The 25,000-nt window shown below is 39.0% G+C and overlaps 1 long non-coding RNA gene across 1 annotated transcript in view; it reads left to right on the top strand.

The window, feature by feature from the left end:
* Nucleotides 1–17,090, top strand: part of LOC123606358 — a 29,009-nt gene extending 11,919 nt beyond the window's left edge. Inside the window, exon 3 of the long non-coding RNA XR_006716246.1 lies at nt 17,047–17,090. This is a non-coding gene — a long non-coding RNA (uncharacterized LOC123606358). The remainder of the gene's footprint in view (nt 1–17,046) is intronic.
* Nucleotides 17,091–25,000: the final 7,910 nt, after the last annotated feature.

Genomic DNA, 25,000 nt, shown 5'->3' with positions numbered 1-25,000 from the left:
TTCAAAGAAATTAATTTATTCCATGGAACAGTTCTCAAGGGTGAAAGAACACAATTCTCTAACTAGCTGTATAGTAAGTGTACTTTCCAAGGAATAAATGTACTTTTTTTCCTCTTAACTATATTCATCTTTTTTCTTAGGTAGACTTTTAGGAACTTTTAGTGACTTCCAGGAAGCACTAATGCTATAGATAGAGTTATATTTCAACAAGCTTCAGGAAACATTAAAAGTAGAATTTTCTTTAATTAAAGTGTAGTTGACATACAATATTATGTTAGTTTCAGGTTTACAAAAAGTAAAAATATTTTTTAAAACCATTAAAAACACTTAAACTGAATCTTATTAAGATAAAGCCTCAGGGGCGCCTGGGTGGCGCAGTCGGTTAAGCGTCCGACTTCAGCCAGGTCACGATCTCGCAGTCTGTGGGTTCGAGCCCCGCGTCGGGCTCTGGGCTGATGGCTCAGAGCCTGGAGCCTGCTTCCCATTCTGTGTCTCCCTCTCTCTCTGCCCCTGCCCCGTTCATGCTCTGTCTCTCTCTGTCCCAAAAATAAATAAACGTTGGCAAAAAAAAAAAAAAAAAGATAAAGCCTGTATTTATAAAAGATAACATTGAACAATCAATTTTTTTTTTTTTAATTTAAGTCCACGTTAGTTAACATATAGTATGATAATGGTTTAGGAGTAGAATTTAGTGATTCAACACTTACATAACACCCAGTGTTCATGCCAAAAAGTGCCCTCCTCCTTAATGCCCATCACCCATTTAGCCCATCCCCCCTAACCTCCCCTCCAGCAATCCTCAGTTTGTTCTCTGTATTTAAGAGTCTCCTATGGTTTGCCTCCTTCTCTGTTTTTATCTTATTTTTTATTCCCTTCCCCTATGTTCATCTGTTTTGTTTCTTAAATTCCACATATGAGTGAAATCCTATGATATTTGCCTTTCTCAGACTGACTTATTTAGCTTAGCATGACACATTCTTTTTCCATCCATGTTGTTGCAAATGGCAAAATGTTTTTCTTTTCGATCGCTGAGTAATATTCCATTGTGTGTGTATATATATACATATATATACATATACACTGCATCTTCCTTATTCATTCATCAGTTGGTGGACATTTGGGCTCTTTGCGTAATTTGGCTATTGTTGATAGTGCTGCTATAAACATTGGGGTGCTTGTGCCCCTTTGAATCAGCATTTTTGTATAAATACCTAGTAGTACAATTTCTGGGTCGTAGGGTAGTTCTATTTTTAATTTTTTTTTTTTCAACGTTTATTTATTTTTGGGACAGAGAGAGACAGAGCATGAACGGGGGAGGGGCAGAGAGAGAGGGAGACACAGAATCGGAAACAGGCTCCAGGCTCTGAGCCATCAGCCCAGAGCCTGACGTGGGGCTCGAACTCACGGACCGCGAGATCGTGACCTGGCTGAAGTCGGACGCTTAACCGACTGCGCCACCCAGGCGCCCCTCTATTTTTAATTTTTTGAGGAACCTCCATACTGTTTTCCAGAGTGACTACACCAGTTTTCACTCCCACCAGCAGTGCAAAAGTGTTCCGCTTTCTCTGCATCCTCACCAGCATCTGTTGTTTCCTGAGTTGTTAATTTTAGCCATTCTGACAGGTGTGAGGTGGTATCTCATTGTGGTTTTGATTTGTATTTCCCTGATGATGAGTTGCACGATCAATTTAAATTGCACTTACAGGAAGAAAGTCATGGAATCATAGAACTTTAAAGGTAGAGGATATCCCCAAGGTTTTCAGTATGTACTCTGGTGGAAAAATACCAAGTAGGAATGGAGGAGAGAAGATAATAGTTTCACTTTAGCACTGGCTCCGTATTCCTCTCTCCAGTTAATTTTCAAGTGAAATTACAACCCTTACTCATCTTCTCTTACCTACATATCATGCCCTAGTCATGCCTCAAACAAGTGCAGGTAGAAGCAATCTCAATCCAGGCCTCCTTTTGTTTACAGTCTGAAGGGACTGGATGCCCTGGCTCCCTCATGACCCCCCAGACATCCAGACATCTTTGGTCTTTTCTTCCTGCTTGCTCATTAGGCATGTGTGTGCTCAGAATTTTGCCTTTCTTTGCTAACCAGGGAACTAGTTCAGTTTTCCAGATCCAAAGATCCAGAAGATCTGTTTGAGATTTTTAAATAGGGGGTGGGAGGTTATAATGAAAAAGATAATAGCAACTAAATGGTAAGAATGTGGAGAAATTGGAACCCTCATACACTGTTGATGGGAATGGAAAATGGTGTAGCCACTTTGGAAGACAGTCTGGCATTTCTTCAAATAGTCAAACATAGAGTTGCCATATGATTCAGCAATTCCACTTTTAGGTATACCCAAGAAAAATGAAAAGATATGTCCACACAGGAGCTGGTACATGAATGTTCATGCAGCATTAATCATAACAGCCAAAGAATAGAAACAGCCTAAATGTCCATTAGCTGGTGAATGGATAAATAAAATGTGGTAAGTCCATTAAATGGAATATTGTTTATCAGTTAAAAGAAATGAAGTACTGATACATGCTACAACATGGATGAATATTAAAAACATGCTAAGTGAGAGAAAACAGTCATAAAGGACCATATATTTATGATTCTATTTATATGAGATTTCTAAATAGGCAAATCTGTTCTGAGAGAAAGTAGATTAGTGGTTGCCTAGAGTGATGGCAGAGGGTAGGGGTGTGGGTGTTCTCTTTGGGGTAATGAACGTGTACTAAAATAGATTGTGGTAATGGATGTATAAGTCTGTGAACATACTAAATGCTGTTGGGTCATACACTTTAAATGGGCAAATTATATTGTATGTGAATTTTATGTCAGTAAAGCTGAAAAAAAATAAAAGAGGGGGGCATTTGGGTGGCTCTGTCAGTTAAGCGTCCGACTCTTGATTTCAGCGCAGGTTATGATCTCACAGTCCAGAGATCGAGCCCCACATCGAGCTCTGTGCTGATCGCACAGAACCTGCTTAGGATTCTCTCTTTCTCTCTCTCTCTGTCTCTCTCTCTCTCTCTGCCCTTTCCCCACTCATGCACGCCCTGTGTCTCAAAATAAATAAATAAATTTTTTAAAAAAAGAAAGAGAAAAGGGGTTTTGTGTGTTTTTCATTTAATTTTGTCTTCTTGTACTTCTGTGGCTAGCTGGACGTTCCCATGCCTAATTTCAAACTCATTTTACCCTTTGATTCTGCCTGAAGTCCAGCCAATAGCTAATGTGGCAGGGTGGAAATTTAACTCACACTACAACCCAGACACAAAGAGAAAATATAAGTTCTTTATTTAGTCTATAACCAGTCTGGCTTTTCTGAAGCCCCAACTGATGGATAGTGGTGAAACGAATGGCATGGTTAGCAGTCTCTGGGAGGCCACTGTGGTGGAAGAAATGGCTGGAACTGCTTTACCTGTAGCAACCACACACACAATTCTTGTTGTGACTAGATCCACTCAAACGACCAATGGACAGAACAGTGTGATGTTCCATGTATATAATTCTCAATTCTTGTTTTGATTCTTGATTCTCTGCCTTGCTTTGGCCTTTGTTTTCTATGTGATTCAAGACTTGCTTTAAACCCTGCGTATATATGCTCCTTAACTCCCAGTGGCTCTCCAGACATGTGACTATGGGCTCTGTCTTAAGCACTGATTCCCAGGTGATGCGTCTGTCTCTGGGTTTGCTGTATTCCTGCGCCTGGTCACAAATGTTCAATGTCTCAGTCTCTTAATCATGGCTTCTAACCCCATCTCTATCTGTGATCAGTAGCTGGCTCAGGTGAAAAAATAGTTTCCTGAGGCATTAGAGCTATAGCATATATACACTTAATTCCCTTCTTAGGAAACTATATTTAAAAGTACTCTAAAATGTTTTAAATAAAATTTGCCATAATTTTGTATTGATAATGCTCTGAGTACTTATTATACTATTTACAGTTCTATTTTGTTTGTTTCTTTGGAAAGAGGACTGCTTAACTGTTGATGCTTTGAATGGAGGGAGGTACAAAACAGTGTTATATTAGTCAGCCCAAGAGGAAGATGAACTGTAATGTATATTTGCTTTTCCATTGTTTAATCTTGGCCAAACCAGGTCAGTGAAGTGACAGTTCAGAAAGGAATTCAAAGAGTACTTACTGGCTGCTTTGAGCAATTGATTCTGAAGAATTGTGACTTCTGTAAATACCAACATATTTCAAAATTGGTATACAATCAGGACTTAAGGAATAGGACCTTAGCATTGATATATGCCCTACTGTCTGAGTGCCAATATAATGGGAAGTCTTTTTTCTTTTTTAACAAATAATTCATTATTTGGGGGGAAAAACAAATTCAAAAATATTTAACATTATATGAATACCTGTTGAATTTACAAAGAGACAAACTTGATTAAACTATTTGACTACTAAGTGAACACGGATTTGGTGTATTTTATAGGATTTTTTTATTCAATAGAAACTATCTATGTGTTATATATAAATCAAAGTCCAGGGGGATATTTATGTAAATATATGTAAATGAATATGTACATATAAGTAAATCATGACTATATATATATATATATATATATATATATATATATTCTTAGGTATATTGTGCTAAGTTTCAGCTGGATATAATTTTCACAGCAGCCTAGAGCCTGCTTCAGATTCTGTGTCTCCCTCTCTCTCTGCCCCTCCCCCACTCACACTCTGTCTCTCTCTCAAAAATAAATAAACATTAAAAAATTTTGTTTAAAAAAAGTGAAAGGTTGATAATGACAACCTAAAACACTTATATTCTTTTGGGTATTTATTTACTTACTCAGATACTCACAAGTTCTTTTGAAGTTTAAAAATGCCTGAGACATTTATAACAACTTTAAAGCAGCTATGGAAGAAATACTAATAAAGCATGAGGTGTAATTACATAGATTGCTAGACTTGAATAAATGCAATGATGATAGACAAAGAACAGTCAAGGAGAGGGAAAACTGGAAATGAGAAGAGTGAAGCATTGAAGGACTGATCTAACTGTAGCCCTGGATGAGTCACTGACAATCAAGGGGAAGAGTGGGGCATAGGAACAACATGTTTGCACAATTTAAGCACCGTGTTGGAATTAATGTGTGTATTCCCACACAAACTCCTACCTCTCATTCCATTTGTATTGGTTGGGATGCGGATTAGATAGACCGCTGTATCAAAGGGGCCCAACATATAATGAGTTAAACAAGGAAAATCCAGAGTCTATAAGGTGGCTTCTCAGTGTCTAGGACCAAGGCTCCTTCTGTCTTGTGGCTTGGCCATCCTTGAAGATGTTGCTTTTATCATTCACACTGCAGAAGATGGTTCACCACCATCCCAACTGGGCCCACATTCTATCCAGTGGGAAAAGGAAAGGGGGAACCAGATGGTCTTACGAAGCCTGAAATGATTATTAGAAAGGGAAATGAAGGAGAAAGGAACCTGACCATGTGTCCAGTATGATTTAAGAGAAGATTGATTTGGAAATTTAGGTAGCATTATGTCCCTTAGGTAATATTCTGTCTCTCTAGGAAAAACTGGTCAATCTCTGGGGTACCCCCACCTGTTCTGTTTCTCTTCTTAAGGAGATGCCCTGTTATAATGGGAAGAGGGATGTGGTTTATTGTTTCCCTATTGGGGTGAATTAGAAAGGTTTGGCTGCACACCAGCATTCAGCAAGGGTCAGCCACAGAAATGATCTTTCCAGGGCACTACATGAAAATCAAGGACAAACTTTGATGCCATTGGTATTACTTTCATTTATTTATTCAACACTGGTTCTCAAAGTGTAGTCGCTGGATCAGCAGTATCACCATCACCTAGGAACTTGCGCAAACTCTCAAGTCCTACCTCTGACCTACTGAATCAGAAACTCTGGGGGTGGAGCCCCACAACTATGTTTGAACAAGCCTTCTAGGTGATTTGAGGCATGTTAAGTTGGTGAACCATGGATTTAATGCAACTCACTAAAAGGAGGTGTCAGAATACATATTTAATTGACTGATTCTCTTTCTCTCTTGGTTTCTTTCTCTATTCCTTCCATAATTCCCTGGGACTAAAAAACAGTGAACTTTCATTTACTTCTCCTAATATCCTACTTTGATAAAGCATCCACTTTCATATCAACCTCACTTAAGAAAACAAGCAACTAACAAACTAAACTAACCAAACCATAAGAATGGGCCCTTTGGAGGCACCTGGTTGGCTCAGTCTGTTAAGCATCAGACTCTTGATCTCGGCTCAAGTCATGATCTCGCAGTTCATGAGTTCGAGCCCCACATGGGACTCTGTGCTGGCAGCGCAGAGCCTGCCTGGAATTCTCTCTCCATCTCTCTCTGTCCCTACCCCACTGGTGCTCTTTCTCTCTCTCAAAATAAATAAATAAACTTAAAAAAAAAAAAAAAGAATGGGTCCTTTGGGCTTTGTTGGGGAGAGGAGAGGGAATAATAGGTATTTGGAAAATAGCCTGGATTGCTGCATGATCCTATTTTGAATGCCAGAAACTATTTTGTCTTTGCATTCCTTTAATATAATACTAATTTCCAGCCCTTTTCCTGATGGATCTGACTAATGGATTCTGCCAAGGATACTGTTTTCAGACCAGGAAGAGAAGAGCACATTTTCCACAGTATTGTATCACCCAATTACATCTATTCATTTTGTTAGAAGTCTACACTTACATTTTTTAAAAAAAAAATTTTAGTGTTTATTTTATTTTTTAGATAGACAGAGGGTGAGTTGGGGAGGAGCAGAGAGAGAGGGAGACAGGATCCGAAGCAGGCTCCAGGCTCTGAGCTGTCAGCACAGAGCCTGATGCAGGGCTCGAACTCATGAACCGTGAGATCACGACCTGAGCCAAAGTCGGATGCTTAGTCAACTGAGCCACCCAGGCGCCCCAGTCTACACTTAAATTTGATGAGAATGATGAAGAGGACCAGCTGCCTACTCCTACAGTGCTTCACAGAAAGAAATAGTACCAGGCAACAAAAACAGAGAGAAATAGTCAAGAATAGACAATGTCTAATTCTGGCTCTGTTTCTATCCCAGCATCCTCAGTGTGCATAGTTTCCCTTGATTATAAAATAGAGATAAATTCTAAATGCAACATTACATAAAAACACATTTATTTTTACTCCCTCCTCTGCACGGAGACAGTAATTTGTCTTCATCTCAATGTGAGTTAGAATTTATAATGCCTGAATAAAAAATATTTCAATTTTCATCCATTTAGCAATAGTATGTTTCCTTGGGAGAGAGTTGCCTAGTAAACAAAAAAAAAATGTGTGGGATGTTAGGCTCTTATAATCACTTAAAAGAAGTGACTCTAAATATGCTACATTAATATGGCTATAAATCGGAAGTTGTCATTTTTGTGAATGGAGAGTTTATGTAAAAAGAGACACGGTTCTTCCCTTCACTTAATCCATTCTCCACATGTCTGACCTTTTGAATAATCATTTTAAAAATATAAATTGCATCACTCTCCTCTTGTGGGGCTTCTGAATGCACTTAGTTGCTGCTGAGACACTACAGGATCTGCCCCTGCATTCTTCCTTGGTGTCGTCTCCAGGCTTTTCCCCCTTGCTTATATTGGCTTTCTCCCCATTTCTTAAAGAAGCCACATTCTTTCATACCCTAGGGCTTTGGGGTGCGCCCTTTGCCAGGAATGTCATTTCCCTTACCTCTCACACAGTTAATTCTCGTTTATTCTTAATTTCTCACTGAAAGTTCTCTTCCTCAGGAAAGCCTACTGTGGCTTTAGGAGTCTGCTGACCCTTTCCCTTCATATACATTATCAGTTTGTAGTTATGAATTGATTTGGTGCTTATTATTTTATAGTCTAAATTAGAGAATAAACCCTGTAACATCACAGATCACGTCCATTTTGTTTACCTCTCCAGAGCCAGTGCCTGGCACACTACCTGGCAGGTAACAGGGCTCAATAAATATTTCATGACTGGATTACCAAATGTCTTGTCACACAGCAAAATAGACACTGTGGTTTGATTTATAAATGATCATTTATCCTGAAATTCTAACATTACAGTGTATTGAATTTGATTGTTCCCAAATGAGTTGAGCTCCAGAATCTGCAAACTGGTTATTTGACAGATTACATTTCTCTATAGAAAAGCTGTCATCGTTGGTCCAGGCCTGCATCTGCCAAGAATAACAATTAGAGATCCGTTCACCTCCATTCCGAATATTGGTGTCCTTAGACCTCAGTTTCCAGATCAGGGTTCCTAGTTTTTAGCCTCCACATAGTTTTTGAGGCCTTTGTTGTTGTGAAATTAAGATAGAAATGGTGCCTTAAAAAGATGATTTTTAGTTTATTTTCTCTCAGGGGCTCTTTCATTATTGGAGTGTTTGCATGAGGAGAGAAAAGCATTACTGTCAAAGTGTGCTCAGCATTAGAGGTGGCCTTAAGAAGTTGGGAAAAAGAACATCTTCCAAGAGTATTTGGAAGAGACCTGTCAGCATCCCGTGACAGCTTCCACTGTAGAAATGTATTTGTGTATATGTGGATTGCAGGTGGGGGTGGAAAAGGAAGAGAGACATATTCTACTCAGAGGAGGAGGGGTGACCCTGGAATCAGTCCCTTGTACACTGGAGTGTTCCCTGCTGTTCAGTCACAGTGGCAGCTGCAAGGCCCTAGCTACGGTTGGAATGCTGGCTCTCAAAGACGTCAGTGGCACCTAAGTGCCACCCACAAACGCAGATGTATTACTTACAGAGCCCAGTATTAGTCTGGCATCATAAGAACTCATTGCAACTCTCCCTGCTTGAGGTCAGTTTAAATCAAGTTCAGTTTTGCCTTCAAGTCCCTCCCAGACCTGTAGAAGCACATTAGTCTCAGAAAAGCCTAAGCGGCTAAAAATTTCCCTACCAGAAATTTCTACTGCAACAGCCCTGACATGCGTTCCTCCAGCCTTTGTTTGAATACTCACCTCCTTCACAGATAGCCTGCTTCATATTTGGACAAATCTCATTGTTACATATTTAACTTCCTCATAGTGTAATGAAATATGCCTCCCTGGTCTTTCACCTCATTTGTCTTTGTTTTGCCCTCTGGAGCTATGCAGAATATGTCTGATCCTCCTTCAACATGATAGTTCTTCAGACATTTGAAGACAGCTGTCAGATCCTCTCCCCTAAATCCTCTTTGCCAGGTAAAATAGCCTCAGATCTTCCAATTGGACCTTTTATAAATAGTGTACTAAAGTGAAAAATGTATGAGCAACCAGCCTAGGCAGACCTGGGCGCTCTTGATTTGTTTTTATTCAGTTACTTCCTCTTTTTTGCATTTGTTCCCACCAGTAAGTAGAGTAAGTATGATACATCCTAACAGGGTGAAGTGCTTGGCTCAGTGAGTGCATACAGTAAGGAGGGACTTGACCAAGGCAGGGGAAGTCAGCTAAGCCTTTCTTAGGAGGTCAGTGTTGAACTAAACTGATGGATGGGTAATAGTTACCAAGGTGAAGAGAAGAAGAATTGCTCTCCAGGCAGAAGGAGCAACATGTACAAAAGCCCTGTGATGGGTAGGGCATGTGATGGAGGTATAACCCTCTTGGTCTTTAATTTCTGTATATATGCAGAGATGGATTATAATACCTTCTCCTTTACTAAAAGAATTATTTCAAGGACCCTTTAGATGGGTATGAATGTGCTTTAAAGTAGTAAAATACTATGATTTTATTCACAAAAAAAGAATCCCTTAACCCAGTCAGGCCTGTTCCATCAATAGGCATTCTCATATCTGTCTTTTTGCTTCTGCTCTCCCCATCCTAGAAAGGCCTCTCCTTTTCCATTTATCCAATCCCTGCAATCTGTATTGCCCATCTCCTCTTCTTATTTGTCTGGGAAGCTACCCTAGGCAGTGAGGCTCAGGTCTGTTTCTGTAGTGCAGTGGTTAAATGCAGGGTCTTGGAGTCCTGAGTTTGAGTGCAGGTTCCATTCCTGACCACCTTGTGGTTCTAGACAAATTGCTTAATTTCTCTGACATTTAATTTCCTTATCTGTGCAAAAGAGGTAATAATAGTAACTATTTCATTCAACTGTTTGTGAGGATTAAGTGAGATATCTGCCTCTCTCTCTATATTTATCTCTTTGTATCTGTACATATATGACAGAGCCCTTCCTGATGGTTCTTACTTCCTTGTACTGCACCTCCTATGTGGCCCACACCAACTGGCTCAGTAATTTTAAGGCAGATTCTAAGGATAGAGGCATTGGGAGGAAGCCATATGCTCTGCTCCTGAGTATTTGAAGTCTCTGGTCCACTGGCTGTCACTACTGCACATCCGTGGAAGTGCCTCTCCATAAGCCTACATGTGCATGTGTGCACAGGACCTGTGAGCCGCCCACTAGCCAAACCAGGTACCCTATAGCTCCCCAGGCTCAGAGTCACCGTGCATGACCAAATCACCCCAGCAAAACTGCAGAAGGCAAGTTATATTCATGCTTTAAGTGGCAAGTAAAATCACTTTTCAAAATGCCTTCAAGTCTAAGACTTTTCTGGATTAATAATTATTTTGCAGAATCTGATTTCATAAATATAGCTTGACAGTGTTTAATAACAGCAAAACAAATTATTTAATCCTTAAATAAACAGGTTTTTAAAGTTCTTACATTAAAGTGAGGTTAACTAGGTGAAATTCTAGTATTATTTTCTAAAACATTGTAACCAGTGTGTCAAGACTACAGTCAAGGTTCTTGTAGTGGCAAGATATTTAATTTCTATTCTATCTTGGAAGAGACATGAAACATGCTAAACTGATTAAGTCAATTGATTTAAGATTCTTTATGTTTACCTCCTACAGACAATTGTGGTTCAATATTGCAAGTAATTTTCTTCTCTGTAGAATTAAAAGAATCTACAAAACAGAAACTAAATCAGTGTTGTGCTTGCAATTTAAAATATAACTCCCTACCAACACCACTCTGTGTTTATTTCATACTTCAAATACTTCTCATGCTCTGCTAGGTCAGGAACTATAAAAGACATTGTAATGGGTGTCTAGTTCTGCGATCAATAAAGCTAATTTAAACTATCCTCTAATAGGCGAGGTAAAAGATTAGTATTTAGGTCTGGGATTAACAAGTGAAAATAGGCCATTTTGTGATATCTTCAGGGACACAGCACAGTTCAGGGTTTAAGTCTCAAGGAAAATCTATTTTGAGAAAGACATGAGTCATATACTTCATTATGGACAGATTTGTATCCCCTTAATGACAATACCTTTTATCTTCAGTTCTGGAAGCATCATCTCTCTGTTAGGGTATTAACACTTCTTTGCCCCACCAACCTCAATTTGTCAGCTGAATTTTTCTGCCCTTCCCCTTGGTTTTTGAAGTGGGGACTCCAGTCACATTTACTTTAATTACTGCTTTGACAGATACTAAAACCAAGATCAATGTGCCTATTTTTCTGTTGCAACCATTTTGAATAATAAGTATTCAAATAGTATGTAAAATCTCACTGAAGCATTTAATTCAGAACCTAAAAATGTGTGTACAAAAGCCACTACCATGATTCTGTAGAGTTCAAAACTGGCCATTTTGTTTTCTTACGAAATTGGTCAAAATGAAAATGTACATTTTGTTCTGTTCATTCAGTTTTCCCTAATTCTATTTAATTCAGTTTTATTTCCTTTGTTCTTTGTAGTCTCCCTCTTCCCCACACTGATTTTCTTTCTGCAAATCCTTTCAATGATGGATACTGACATCCGTGTCCACAGTTTTAACACTTTTATTAAATCTAATATCTTTCATAAAAACCCAGGCACACCTTAGGGAATCAGGAGCTTACTAAATGTTCACTTAGCCTCATTTTATGTCTAAATCCCTCTTTTCCTGTTGCTCTAACATTTATTTTATCAATAATTATTATCTTTTGATCAAGCATCATGATAAGAAATATGATTTTTTCTTTCATTTTTTTCTTTCACCACCCAACATCTTATTTGGATAAACTTCAAACAGACAGAAAGGTTGAAATAATTGTATAGTGAATATCCATATGCCCACATATACATATTCTATTATGAATATTTTACTATATTTGCTTTACCACCCAGCTGTGCATTTGATCCATTTTTCCATACATCTGTCCATCAGTCCATCTTAAGTTTTTGATGAAGTAAATTACAGATACCAGTGTACTTCAGCCTGCATATCATTAACTAGAGTTCTATATTCGTTTACAATTTTTTTTTTCAAGCGGTATGTCCATGTAATGAGATGTACAAATATTAGGTTGCCATTTGCTGCATTTGGACAAATGTAGATACCTGTGTAACCTAAACCCCTATTGAAACAGAGAACATTACTGTCACTCCAGAAAATTTCCTCATGCTTCTTTCCAGGTGATCCTCACTCACCTTGCCCCTTCCCCCAGGCAACCACTGTGCTAATATTTTACCACCACAAATTAGTTTAACCTGTTTTAGAACTTCATATAGATGGAATTATAAAGTATATGCCTTTATGGGCAAGACTTCTTTTACTCAACATAGTGTTGAGATTCACCCATTTTTTAATTATTGTGTGAACCAATAATTAGTTCCTTTTTACTGCTGAATGGTATTCTGCTATATGATTGTACCAGTTGGTTTATCCGTTCTTCTATTGATGAAACCTGAGTGTTTTTCACATTTGGCCATGATGAATAAAGCTGCTATGAGCACTTTTGTACAAGTGTTGTGAATATTATTTTTCTTTGCCCTGGGTAAGTATTTAGGAATGTAGTTGCTGAGCCATAGGTGTATACTTAATATTGTAAGCAACTACCAGACTCGTTTCTAAAATTGTGCCATTTCACACTTCTGTCAGCAACGTATGAGGTTTGGTTGCTCCACGTTCTTGCCAACATTTAGTGTTGTCAGTCTTAAGAATTTTACCTATTTTGGTGGGTACACAATGAACCCATTGTGGTATTCATTGGCATTTCCTGATGACTAATGACGTTCAGTACTTTTGACATGCTTACTGGCCATTTATAGCCCTATCTTTGTGAAATGTCTGTTTAAATTTTTGTCCGCTTTTTAATTAGGTGGTTTATTTATTTATTTATTTTTGAGCCGTAGTTCTGTGTGTAACCTGGATACCAGTCTTTTGTTGTATATGTTTGTGAACCCATTTCTTCTTTGATTTCATCCATCTTGGTGTCCATGCTGTAGCATAATTGAACCGGTATATTGTCTCCATAGCTTGTCCAAGACCCTTATAAGTTTTTAAAATAAATACCTGCTATATTTTTCTTTAATGCCATAGGAAGGCAATGGTGGACTCCTGAAAACTGTTGAACGTCAGGAACTAGTTTTTCTATTTGCCCTTCAGTGGCTTATTTTCAGGATGGAAATTAGCACTTTCTTAGTTTACTTTGAAAAATAGTTTCAGGGGCGCCTGGCTGGCTCAGTTGGAAGAGCATGTGACTCTTAATCTTGGGGTCATGAGTTTGAGCCCCATATAGAAAGTGAAGATTATTTAAAGAAATAAAAAAAAATAAAAAATAGTTTCATCTAGTAACCTTCCTATTTATAAAGTGATACAAAATGAAACAAATCTATGAATAATATAAATCTAAGAAAACAAAACAGCAATGGAACAGGATAGAGAGCCCAAAAATAAACCCACTCATATATGGTCAATTAATCTATGACAATGGAGGCAAGAATATTCAATGGGAAAAAGAATATTTAATAAATGCTGCTGGGAAAATTGTACAGCTACATACAAAAGAATGAAACTAGACCACTTTCTTACACCATACACAATAATAAACTCAAAATGGATGATAAATCTAAATGTGAGACCTGAAACCATTAAACTCCTAAAAGAAAGAAAAGACACATTATCCTTAGAAACATGTTTATGGATATGTCTCCTCAGGGAAGAGAAACAAAACCAAAAATAAACTATTGGGACTACACCAAAATAAAAGTTGTTTTTGTTTTTTTTTGGTTTTTTTTTTTGCTTTTTTCCCCCCATAGCAGAGGAAACCATCAACAAAACAAAAAGCAACCTAATAAATGAGAGAAGATATTTGCAAGTGATATATCCGATTAGGGGTTATCATTCAAAATATATAAGGAACTTACACATGTCAACACCAAAAAAAAAAATAATAATAATAATAATAAGCAATCCAATGAAAAAATGGGCAGAGGACCTCAATAGACATTTTTCCAAAAAAGACATACAAATGACCAACACACATGAAAAGATGCTTAACATCACTAATCATCAGGGAAATACAAATCAAAATAACAATGAGGTACCACTTCACACCTGTCAGAAGCCAGTATCAAAAAGACAAGAAATAACAGGTGTTGGTGGGGATGTGGAGAAAAGCGAACACTCATGCATTGTTGGTGAGATGTAAATTTATGGCAACCACTGAAGAAAACAGTATGGAGGTTGCTCAGAAAATTAAAAGTAGAAATACTCTATGATCCAGTAATTCCACTACTGGGTGTTTACCCAAAGGGAAAAAAAAACCCACTAAATTGAAAAGATATATGCACCCCTATGTTTACTGGAGCATTATTTACAATAACCTAGATATGGAAGCAACTCAAGTGCCTATCAATAGATGAATGCATGAAGAAGTGGCACACATGCATATAACGGAACGTTGCTTTGCCATCAAAAAGAATGAGATCTTGCTATTTGCAGCGACATGAATAGACCTAGAGGATATTATGCTAAGGGAAAGAGAAAGACGAATACCATGTGATTTCACTTATATGTGGAATCTAAGAGCCAAAACAAGGAAACAAAGAAACAAAGAAACAGACTCTTAAATACAGAAAAAAACCAAAACAAAACTGGTGGTTGCTAGAGGGGAGGTGGTGAGAGATGGGTGGGAGAAATAGATAAGAGGGATTAAAAGGTACAAACTTCCAGCAGTGCCTGGGTGCTCAGTGGTTTAAGCATCTGACTTCAACTCAGGTCATGATCTTACAGTTCACGAGTTCCGCAGTGAGCTCTGCGCTGACAGTGTGGAAACTGCTTGGGATTCTCTCTCTCCCTCTCTCTCTCTCTCCCTCTGCCCCTCCCCTGCTCACACGTGCTCAAACTCTCTAAATAAATAAATAAACTTTAAAAAAAAGGCAAGATGTTAGTGAAAATCTTGGAGACTGTAAGTACTTTTGCATCATGCATTGCTACATTGTAATACAAAAGATTGGCAACAATTCAAACAAACTGTTTCAGCCATCCAGTGGAACACTTACCCCTTCTCTACCTCCTACTAGATGTGTCACCTGTGTTGTTTTATGTTTTCCTTTATGATTTCATAACCAAAGGGCTCTATAGATGGAAATAACTTTGGGATCATCTGGTTCTATCCCTTCATTTTACAGATATTAAATATTATGTCTCAAACAATAGAACTTTGAACAGTTTGAGGAGTTACTATTATATATAGGACTAGACATAGATCTACTTATTGAATAATCTTTTAGTTTCATGTTTTTTCTTCTGTTGTCCAGCCCTATGGGTTTTTGCTTTAAGATGACACTTGCATTTACCCCTTCTTTTCTACTGCCTTTACCAATATAATCTCTAATGTTATCTAAACTGGATTGTCACTCAGATTTAATCTATTTCCTTCAGGTCCATCCTGCACTCTTTTGTCTCACTGACTTTCCTAATATAGACCTTTCGACAGGCACTCTTCAGAAACTTCAGTGGCTGCTGTTGAATCAGGTCCTAAATTCTCAAGGATCTTTCATACCCTACTCTCACTCTTCTCTTCATCCTTATTTCCCATTCTCCCCAACCTGCACCTGCTCATCAGGTGGTCTCCCCATTCCCTGGCTGCACATGAACTCCTCTTGTGGTTCCTTTGTTAGTCTCCTATTCTGGTAACTCCCACTCCCACCCCTTCTCTCCAGTTAGTCACTGACATACAACTCATAGTTCAAAATACAGCTCAAGCTCCATCCGCCTTCCCCATGAAACATTTTCTAATTTCACAACTGCAATGATTTCTCATCCATGAATGTACACTGCAACATCCCACCTAGCAATTGACCTGTGTACTAGCCTCCATGAGAGATAAAACCCCAAATCTCAGTGGCTTAACATCATAAAAGTAAACTTCTTGTTCAGTGATGATAGTGTATTTGTGTATTGTAAGTATTTGTGTATGGTTGATGGTGGTGATGGGAACACTATGCTTGTTACAGCCATTTAGGAGCGAAGGGTGATGGAGCCTCTGCTCTCTTTATTTATGTATTTTTAGTTTTTTTTTTATTTTATTCGTTCTTTTTTTAATTCATTCATATTTTATTCAACGTGGGGCTTGAACTCACAACCTGAGACCCAGACTTGAGCAGAGATCAAGAGTGGGACGCTTTCCCAACTGAGCCACCCAGGTGCCCCAAGGCTCTGCCATCTTTAATACAAAGCTCCCAGAGTTACTTTGGGTCAGGTCATGATCTCACAGTTCATGGGATCAAGCCCCGCATTGGCCTCTGCATGACAGTGTGGAGCCTGCTTAAAATTCTCTCTCTCCCTCTTTCTCCTCTGCCCCTTCCCAGCTCTCTCTCTCAAAATAAACAAACTTAAAAAAATTAAGAGATATGTCTAAACTGTAGTGTTTGGATCTTGATTTGAACAAACGAATTGTTTTTTAAAATGGGAGAAACTTGTTTACTAACTGGATTATTTAATGCTAACAAGAAATAACTTATTACTTAAGTGAGATACAGTATTGGGGAGTTTTTTAGGCCTTTTTTATTAGCAATACAAATGGAAATATTTACATGTGAAACAAGATGAAATTTGTGTTTAGTTTCACAAATGAGAGAGAAGTGAGGCATATAGATGAAACAAAACTGGTCATGAATCGGTCATTGTTGAAGCCAGGAGATATGTACATGGGATTTCATTACAAATATTCACCCTATTTTTTGTGTATATGTCAATTTTTCTATAACAGAAAAGATTTAGGAAGAGAAAGAGAAACGAGGTGCACCAACTAAAATATTTTATTTTATTAAAAATATTTTTTAATGTTTATTTTTGACAGAGAGAACATGAGTGAGGAATGGGCAGAGAGAGAGGGAGACACAGAATCTGAAGCAGGCTCCAGGCTCTGAACCACCAACACAGAGCCCGACGCGGGGCTCGAACTCACAAACAGTGAGATCATGACCTGAGATGAAGTCAGATGCTTAACCGACTGAGCCACCCAGGTGCCCCAACAATATTATTCTTCTTAATAGAATAGAATAGAATATTCTTATATTCTTAATAATATATTCTATTCTATTCTTAATAGAATCCAGTTGCATTTCACTTTCTGTGTGTGAAGAATACATTGCAAATGTGTTCTTAAAAAAGTTCCCTGGCACGGTTTACCTAGTAGTACCTGTGTAGTCACACACAGTTATATATGAAGGGTAGAGTTGCAAGACAGGTTCTAAGTAGTTTTTTTGTTTGTTTTTTACTTTTGCTATGGAAATTTGTAAATATACACAGAATAGAGAGAATAGTACAATGAATCCTTATGTACCCATCACTCAGTCCCAATGTCCATTAACCTAAAGCCAGTCCTATTCTATTCTTTCCCTCATTCACTCCCCCTTTTGTATTACTTTGAAGCACATTATATCATATCATGTCATCTTTAGGTACCTGAAGCATATTTCCCTAGAAGAAACAAACATTTCATAAAATAATCACCGGATCATCACACCTAAAATTCGTTAATATAATTAAATAGGCAGCTGGTATTCAATTTTCCTGTTGCTGTGTATACATCAGCTTTTTTAGTTCCTTTTTTGAATCGGGATCTAATCCTCTCACATTGTGATTATTTCTCCTTCAATCTGTATATTACTTTTCTCTTTATTCAGATTTAAGAAGACAGATTATTTTTGACCTGTAGCTTTCCTCATAGTCTGGATTCTGCTGCTTACATTGCTGGAGCGTAGTTGCAAGTCAGATTTAAATATTAAAGGAAGTGCCGGCCCCGGTAGCCTAATGGATAAGGCATTGGCCTCCTAAATATTAAAGAAAGTGTTCATGCACATTATGGTCAGGTTTCACCCAATGTGGTGGTATTATTTTGGGCCCTGGTGATAACAGCTAGAGGTCAGGGGAGGCGGCCTTGCTGGTGGATCCCAGCTGGCTGTAAGCACCCTGTGACTGGCTGAGGTGTGCTTGTCAGGCTGAGAAAGCTTGTCTCCTGCCCCAGGCCCTTCCTGCTCTCTAAACTCCATTGGGCCTCTTGTTACAGATACAGTATCAGACCATCCTCTACTTTTCCTTCAAGGAGCGGGTAACAATTTGTAAATGTAGTGGGCTTCCCCAGTTTATATTCCGAAAAGTCAGGAGTGCATGAATGTGACTTTGAATTCTAAAGAACACGTAAACCATGGTTTCCAGCTAGGAACGGGATGACACAGACTTGACAGTTTGTGATAATCATTTCCACATTGGAACTTTGTCTCTTGTGACTAAACACCAAGTTACATTTACTTTTTCTTCCCCTTCTTTTCTCCCTGGGGAGGACAAAGCTCCTGGGCCAAGGTCATCCTGTATATATGCGGTTCTTTACTCAGCCCTCACCTGTAACTGAGAGGCTGAGGCTATGTCTTCGTTTTGCATTCATCCTGATTTCACAGATCTGTAAAATCTTTGTGCCCCATCTATCCTCCAAACAGACAAGGAGAGGAGATTGAGAGGAGCCAAGAGTGGAGCACAGATGCCAACGGGTGCCAAGGAGAAGCACCGGCACCCTGTCCCCTATGGGGCAAAACCAAGGGAGGTCATTGCAATATCTGGATTTACTTAGATGAATCTCAAGTTTGGAATAGCACCCAGCCAATAGGACGCCTGGGTAACAAGGACTGAGTAAGTTCTGGCAGATGGTCTGAGTGAGGGCAGCATTCTAGAACACTGCACATGTCAGAGTGGTGTGAGGAAATTGCTGAGAGGTTTTAAGCCCCTGAAGGATTTGAGAGTGGTGGCAAATTGCCCATGCAACCAGGGGAGACTTTGTGTGTGAACCTTGAGGCTGGAAGCAATGGTGGGGACCATGGACACCACCAGTGGATGCCATATACCACTTGATAAACTGTACCTCAGCTCATGTATGTGACCCACCAACGACCATGTGGACAACCACACTACAGAGGCCCCTCATGCACCGATGCTGCAGGGTAGTTAGGGTTCCTGGGGAAGTTGCTAATCCTCAAAAAAAAGGGAAACAGAAGGGGAAGGAAAACTTTGAATCAGAATGAATATTTACTAGTTTTAAATGGAAAGATACTGAGTTATCTTCAAGTGGCAAGACTGAGCTCATTTTCCTTCCATCAGCAGAAAGGGGACTCAAGAGCTAAGTTTGAATTCCATCAGAAAAAGATAAAGGCACATTCCAGCACATCTGGGCTGTGACTATAAATTTTAAACTCACTACACAACCCACATTTATGTGTTTATTTTTAACTGTCTATCTGCACTGTATTAAAAGTTTCATGAGGGGCGCCTGGGTGGCTCAGTCGGTTAAGCAACCAACTTCGGCTCAGGTCATGATCTCGCGGTCCATGAGTTCGAGCCCCGCGTCAGGCTCTGTGCTGACAGCTCAGAGCCTGGAGCCTGTTTCGGATTCTGTGTCTCCCTCTCTCTGACCCTTCCCCGTTCATGCTCTGTCTCTCTCTGTCTCAAAAATAAACGTTAAAAAAAAATTTTTTTTTAAAGTTTCATGAGGGCACAGACCATTTCTTTTGTGTTGTGTATTCTTAACACCTAACCCAGTGATTAGCCTTGACAGACACTGAAGAAGGAGTTGTTGAATGAATATTGGACCCACACGCCAGAGCTACTTCCACAGTACTTAATACAGAGCAAGCTCATGATAGATGATCTTTTCCCTTCGTTCCTAAAGGAATATATATTTTTTGGGGGACAGTCTATCTTTCTGTTGAAATCCAGTTCTAACTTGAGTGGCTCTGAAGGTAAATCAGCTATGTTGTTTTTTATGGGAGCTATTTAAGAAACTGACGTCCTAGTGTTTGTCTTCTCTGACCTTATTCTGTATCCAAAGGGTATATTGGATACAGCAGTAGCCATACCTGCAGATGCTCAGGGTTATTATGTGGAAGATGCTGATAGTAGTGATTGCCCCACCACCCACACAGTCCTGGCCCCTTGATTCCAAAACACTCTCTCCTTTTGCTTCCCAGCCTCAGATCCGGTCTGTTCTCATTCGCCTCTCCTTTTTCTGTGCCAACGCTCTTGTCTGCCCTTCCCCATTCACACCCCTGATCTTCACCCCTCTCAGGGCAGAACTCCTACCTAGCCAGCCAGCAGCCATATGTTTTGGATGGTTCTCATTTCACGTAGAGTCATCTCTGGAAAAACCAAAAGGGAATTTTATTAAAAGATGTCAATGTGCAATTGATTATCTATATCTTTAAACCATTAATTTGTATTCCACTTTATTTATAAAAGTATTTGAGGTAAGTAAGTATATATTAATAAAACATGTGTTGTAAATAAATTCACTAACAAGTAAAAAAAATCTGTGAGCTCTGGTTTTGACTTGGAAAATAGGGACCCCATAGTCCAGTATTTCCTGAACTTGCCTGGTAAGAATTGCTGCTGGGGCACCTGGGTGGCTCAGTTGGTTAAGCATCCAACTTCGGCTCAGGTCATGATCTTGCAGTCTGTGAGTTCGAGCCCCGTGTTGGGCTCTGTGTTGACAGCTCAGAGCCTGGAGCCTGCTTTGGATTCTGTGTCTCCCTCTCTCTCTGTCCCTCCCCTGCTTATGCTCCGTCTCTCTCTCTCTCTCTCAAAAATAAATAAAGATTAAAAAAAAAGAAGAATTACCTTGCTGCTTGTTAAATACAGATTTCCTCAGCTCTTCCCCTCAAGACTGATTGAGTGGGCCTGATTTTTTTTTCTTATGCTTTAGGTAATTCTTTTCATTTGATTTGATAACTTGAATAAAAACCGTCAATGTAGCAGGGATAGGGAGGATGAAAACTCATGAGGAATAGGGACATAAGTTTGTGGGGAGGGACAGAGACCTTTCTGAGTGAAAAGGAATTTGATTCAGCAGGGTTTTTTTTTAATCGTCTTTTTTTTTTAACAGTTTGGTTTTTTTTTGTTTCTGAGGGTTTTTTATACGTTTTTTGGGGTTGTTTTTAGTAAACTTTACCCCCAAAATGAGGCTCAAACTCATGACCCCATGATCAAGAGTCACATGCTCTACTGACTGAGCCAGCCAGGTGCCCACACACTCTTTTTTCTTTTCCCAGTATGAATATATCTGTGTGAATGCTGATAATCAAAAGCACTCATGGCATTATGGAAAGATCGATGGTGGCAAATTATACTAAACTATCAAAGTTAAAAAAATAAACCGAAAATGTTGGTCAAGCTGTGTCAAGTAGTACCAATTACTTTTCTTTTCAATGATCTCCTTACTGTTGTATCTTATTATCTTGCTGCACAATTAGGTATAACATCAAATGTGTCCGATTAAGTAAGCTGTAAGTTTTAACTTGATTAGAACAGTAACTTGCCTCCCTCTCCCTCTAAATACCTATTTATATCTTTATATATGCCATCTTCGTAGGTTGTCATGTATGAGCATGTTACCTTCTCGATTTTAAAATATTAGAAGGAACAGTGCATAGATAAGATCTTTCTTTATTCTTATTTTCTGAAATTTCAGGCAAACCCCTGTTGGATCAGTAAGTCACCCACTTTATAGTCTGTATCTTTTGAGAATTTTGTTCTTTTCCGCTCCATCCCCTTCTTGAATAGAATTCCACACTTCAAAAGTTACTCCACTTGGTGAAGAACAGCACTTACAGGAAGGGAAACCCAGGGAAACCCTGAAGTTTTGTCCTTTGAGAGCTCCACCCTCTGAGGGCTCCGTCACCCTTCATTCCCTACAGTCTCAGGTTCACTGGGAGGGAGCTTCTGGGGAGGAGAGCCTCCAGGGAGGTTGGCAGGTATGAAGGGCAGGGATGAGATTGGGGGAACTGGGATGCTGGGATGGGCTGCTGCTTCTGGAAGACCTCAGATGCTAAGGATATGTGACGGAGGGCCTTGTGGAAGCTGACAGTCTGGAGACTTCCTGTCATAGTGTCCATTGCTTAGACGGTGAGATTATTAAAACCAGTAATTCCTGAAGTCGCAGTTTTTGTAATAGGAATCTCTTCTCTTTTTTTTTAAAGTTATTTATTTATTTTGGGAGGTGGGGCAGGGCAGACAGAGAGGGAAAGAGAATTGCAAGCAGGCTCCACAGTGTCAGCACAGACCCCGACGCAGTGCTTGATCTCACAAATCATGAGATCATGACTTGCGTCGAAATCAAGAGTCAGATACTTAACTGACTGAGCCACCCAGGTGCCCCAGTAGGAATCTCTTAAGAAAACAGTACCATGTGAAAGACGTTGCATAGTGCAGGGTTTGAGGCCCTTGTATTCTCCTCTCCACTTTCATGTCAGCAGTCTGGCTTCTGGTCAGGGACAGCATATTTTCTAAGCCTGTTGCACTGAAAGCTGTTGTCATTCAGAAAAATTCCCGGTACCTTAGTACTTCCCAAATGTTGGGTACTTTTAGAGGTTTGCAGCTGTGCAATTATGACTATTAGTTTAATACTACCCCGCCCGCACCCTACACCCTGTCTGCTTTTATGCAAATAACAGCATGGTTGCGGGCTGATCAGGTACTGATGGAATGCAGCATAGACCTTGATCATATTATTCAGGAAGGTTAAATTTTAGTTTCATAGACTCACACTGCTGCTGCCCACATTTACCACTGTCATCATTTCCTCTCTTCAGATGTCCCTACAGAGTTTGGGACATCACTGAAGAATGGAAAAATAATGCCTTCAGAGTTTCCCACAACACATTTTCATGAATCAAAGAAAATGGCATTGATAGGAGAGGCAGATTGTATTAGAATTGTTTGGGCCCTTAGCTGGATTTCCTTCTGGGCTGGATTTCAGTCCCTTCCTTTGTGTCTGCCTATCCATCTGTGAAGAGGGGATAATTACACCTGTTCCTCATTTGCCTCAGAGGGATGGTACAAAGATTCATTTAAAAAGTCTAAAGTTTTTTGAGCACGAAAGAGTTTTAAAAAAATATATTGTTACGTCAGTGGTCCTGACAAATATCTGAAATCACTTAATCTGAATCACTGAAAGTGATTTCAGTCATCAATGTAGAGAGGAATACACATTTTTCACATACTCTGTGTTTTTTCCCAAGGTGTGTATGTCTGAGAGAGTTTGAAGAACAGATCATCGGCCACAAAGGTAAGTTTTAAATAATCCACTTTCTTTTAACTAACTGTGTTCAGGCTTGAAGCTAAAGGAGATGAGCCAAAGAAATGACATGAAAAAAAAAACCCAGCAATCCTCAGCTGCACTGTGCAGACTCTAATATTTTTCTGGCCTATAATAAAAAATGACCATCTGAGTCAGAAAAGATTTCTTCAGGTCAGAAATGCTTCTTTCTGTTTTTTTGTTTTGTTTTGTTTTGTTTTGTCTAAGTTCTGGTGTAAATCTTTGCAAATCACCTGGACCTTTTTTTATTAAGTTTTTATTTCAATTCTAATATAGTTAACAGTGTTACATTAGTTTTAGGTGTACAAATAGTGATTCAACAATTCTATACATTACTCACTGCTTCTCATGGTAAGCGTACTCTTAATTCATCTGGACCTTATTTATTTTTTTATTTTTATTTTTAATTTTTTAATTAAGTTTTTTATTTTAATTCCAGTATAGTTAACATACAGTGTCTTATTAGTTTCAGGTATACAATATAGTGATTCAACAATTATATACATTACTCAGTGCTCATCATAAGTGTATCCTTTAATCCCCATCACCTATCCCCAACCCCATCCCCGACCCAACTCTACTCTGGTAACCCTCAGTTCTCTATAGTTAAGAGTCTGTTTCTTGGTTTCTCTCTCTCCCTCTCTCTCTTTCTAGAGTGGCTGCACCAGTTTGCATTCCCACTAACAATGTGTGAGTGTTCCCTTTTCTCCACATCCTTGTCAACACTTGTTTCTTCAGTTTTTGATTTTAGCCATTCTGACAGGTCTGAGGTGATATCTCATTGTAGTTTTGATTTGTATTTCCCTGATGATGAGTGATATTGAATATCTCTTTATGCATCTGTTGGCCATCTAAAAGTCCTCTTCAGAGAAATGTCTGTTCATGTCTTCTGCCTATTTTTTAATTGGATTATTTGGTTTGGTGGTGTTGAGTTTTGTAAGTTCTTTATATATTTTGGATACTAATCCTTTATCAGATATGTCATTTGCAAATATTTTCTCCCATTCTGTAGATTGCCTTTTAATTTTGTTGATTGTTTCCTTTGCTGTGCAGAAGCTTCTTATTTTTTTGTAATTTTTTATTTTATTTTATTTTCTATTTGTTTATTTTTTAATTTACATCCAACTTAGCATATATTGCAATAATGATTTCAGGAGTAAATTCTGGTGATTCATCCCCTATGTATAACACCCATTGTTCATCCAAACAAGTGTCTTCCTTAATGCCCCTTACCCATTTAGCCCATTCCCCCCCCACCCACAACCCCTCCAGCAACCCTCAGTTTGTTCTCTGTATTTAAGGGGCTCTTATGTTTTGTCCCCCTCCTTGCTTTTATATTATTTTTGTTTCCCTTCCCTTATGTTCATCTGTTTTGTATCTTAAATTCACCTGAACCTTCTTAAAAATTTTTTTTTAATGTTTATTTATTTTTGACAGAGAGACAGAGCATGAGTGGGGGAGGGGCAGAGAGAGGGGGAGACACAGAATCTGAAGCAGGCTCCAGGCTCTGAGCGGTCAGCACAGAGCCTACGCGGGGTTCGAACTCACAGACCACGAGATCATGACCTGAGCCCAAGTCAGACGCTCAACTGACTGAGCCACCCAGGCGCCCTACACCTGGACCTTTTTAAATAATAAGTTTTCCTAAAGATTTGAAAAGTCAGTTGACACG

The sequence above is a fragment of the Leopardus geoffroyi genome, chromosome A2 (assembly GCF_018350155.1).
Source record: "Leopardus geoffroyi isolate Oge1 chromosome A2, O.geoffroyi_Oge1_pat1.0, whole genome shotgun sequence".
NCBI classification, from domain to species: domain Eukaryota; kingdom Metazoa; phylum Chordata; class Mammalia; order Carnivora; family Felidae; genus Leopardus; species Leopardus geoffroyi.
The sequence above is the reverse complement of the archived record's forward strand: the minus strand, read 5'-3'. Positions and strand labels throughout refer to the sequence as shown.